The following is a 2,462-nucleotide window of genomic DNA, read 5'->3' as shown; positions in this document are numbered from 1 at the left end:
TAAACCTGGATGTAAGCACAACCCAAAATGAAATATGGTCATAAATTTAACCAATCTGTATTGCAAATGAATATCATAACCACACTGAATGAGAGAGGGGAGAAAAGTCTGAATCTAAGTGTTCGTAGAAGAGGTTGTTTTCACTAGATATCATAAAAACTAAAGACATGAACGCCACACAAATGCCACATTCTAGTTAGTAAACCTGGTTCTTACAGACATATGAGTTGGTAATTCTGAAATTATTTTGTGTGAAAGGTGGAATTGAATAAATCCACGAATGATATATTTTTGTAGGTCTTAAAGTCTGTTTTTATTTTTATGTAAGAGACTTATATGGCCTCTTTGTCTGGGTTTTGAATAATCCATTAAAGATCACTTAATCCAACTTAATGAAACCAACATCCTTCACATACTAATCAAAACCCTGACCACACACATTCAGCCCAAATTTCTGGATCAGACAATTGCAGTTAGAGCAGATGCAGAAAGAGCAAGAACCCAGCTGAACTTCTGTGGATGACTCCAGTAGAGGTTCTGGTGACCCATCTTGCCTTCAGATGGCCAAAAGGGAAAAAAGAAAATAATATATTTTAGATGGTAAGAGCTACATTTGTCAGTCTCAGAGTTCAAATAAGAAAAACATTAGAATAAACCTTGTGGTATTTGATTGAAATTGGAGGTGTCAGAAGGAACTTACAGCCTTTGACATAAACATCCAGCTACATCAGAATATAGGTGTAGGGCCAGGCTGCACATGCCTTTAATCTCATCATTCAGGAGGCAGAGGCAGGTGGATCTCTGTGAGTTCGAGGCCAGCCTGGTCTACAAAGTGGGTTCCAGGACAGCCAAGGCTACATAGAGAAACCCTGTCTTGAAAAAAAAAAAGAGAAAAATAGGGATGTGTGTGTATCTGGATTAGTACACACACACATTATCTAGTTCTATCCTACAGATGCAATTAGCAAATAATTAGAATAATTCTTCTCCAGGCCTTGGCTTCTAAAATACAGTTCTCCTTTGGAAAAGAGTAGAGCTCCTTTGAGAAGTAAGCAAGCAAACAAACAAACAAATGATATAGCTAAATATTTTAAGGATATGTCAAGAAGACACAGGAACAAACCATAAACCCAGTGATCACAAAGTGAGCAAATTGAAAAATAACAATGGACAGTAAGCCATAAATCTATACTGACAAATAACTACATATGTAAGTAAGCAAGTGAGAGCTCACAGCTCTCATACTTTTGCAGAGGAATTCCAAATTGAAAAGAAGATGTAAATTTACAGATATGTTACTTTCAGCCTTAATTAGAGAAGACTGTCTTTGCAGTGAACAGTGGCAGTGAATTCAGATACTTATGGCTTCACAGGACCCTCAAAATGAGTTAGGACCCTGATAATGAGTGCCAGTAAGTACTCAGCCTAAAATCACAACGTTTATATTATGCCCTCCAATACTTAGGGAACATTGTGAAAGAGAAAGTTGGAGAGCATGTGAGAGCCAAAAGATACAGAGAATGGCTATGAAATATCATTTCCTGGGCAAGACATAACTTTGTAATCACAAATTCATAGTAGCTACAGATGCCTGCACTGTACAAGAATGGGTCCATCAGCAGCCAAAGAAGGATAGAGGAAAGACTTAGGGGCCTTACTCCTCACTGTTGTGCTATTTGCTACTGAGAGATTCAGGGATGTGGGGAACCATTAACTTTAGTTGTGTATTTACTGATGATCCCACCAGGTTGCAATGAATAGTTCCAATCCAGTGGTCACACAGATGGTCCAGGTTAAACTAAATGGGTCACAGAATAAAACCAAGTCATGAATATAAGAGACTGGTAGTGTGGTTGGAATGAGAGGAAGATGAAAGAGGGTATGGGGAAGAGAGTAATCAGAATATGTTGTATACATATATGAAATTGTGTGTATCAAATAATATGTATCAATTAACAAAGTTAATTAACAAAAATGGAAAGAGTGAGAAAAATGAAAAATTACCCCATGGCAAATACCACAATAATAACTGTCACAGGCAAGACCTGTGCTAAAATAAGTAGATGAGATTTTGAGGAAAGATGGGGAATTAGCATACTTGCAAAATATCTCTTTACAATTTGTATCAATGTCAAAGGGAAAGGCATTACCTGTAGGAGTACTTGGCAGCCACTACCTTAACCAAATAACGGACAGTCTGTGGTGATATGCTAGGAAGTCACAGCAAATTTATGTATTGTGCTGTAAAACTTGCACAACCTCAGACTAATTGTAAAAAAAGAACCCTCCAAATTAAAAGCACTGTTACAGAGTAACTGAGAATCTCTCAAAAGTTTTACAGGTTACTGCCAGGCCATGGTGACTCATGCCTTTAATCCCAGCACAGATGAGGCAGAGGCAAGCAGATCTCTGTGAGTTCAAGGCCAGCTCAGTCTACAAGTGAGTTCCAGGACAGCTAGGGC

The 2,462-nt window shown here is 38.1% G+C and overlaps 1 pseudogene; it reads right to left on the bottom strand.

Moving 5' to 3' along the window:
- Positions 1–379: 379 nt before the first annotated feature.
- On the bottom strand, positions 380–549 carry LOC128114271 (40S ribosomal protein S29-like; annotated as a pseudogene).
- Between the last annotated feature and the right edge of the window lie 1,913 nt (positions 550–2,462).

This window comes from Peromyscus californicus, unplaced genomic scaffold, assembly GCF_007827085.1.
Source record: "Peromyscus californicus insignis strain IS unplaced genomic scaffold, ASM782708v3 Scaffold_10__1_contigs__length_136768540, whole genome shotgun sequence".
NCBI lineage: Eukaryota > Metazoa > Chordata > Mammalia > Rodentia > Cricetidae > Peromyscus > Peromyscus californicus.
This window is presented reverse-complemented; position numbering and strand designations above follow the sequence as displayed.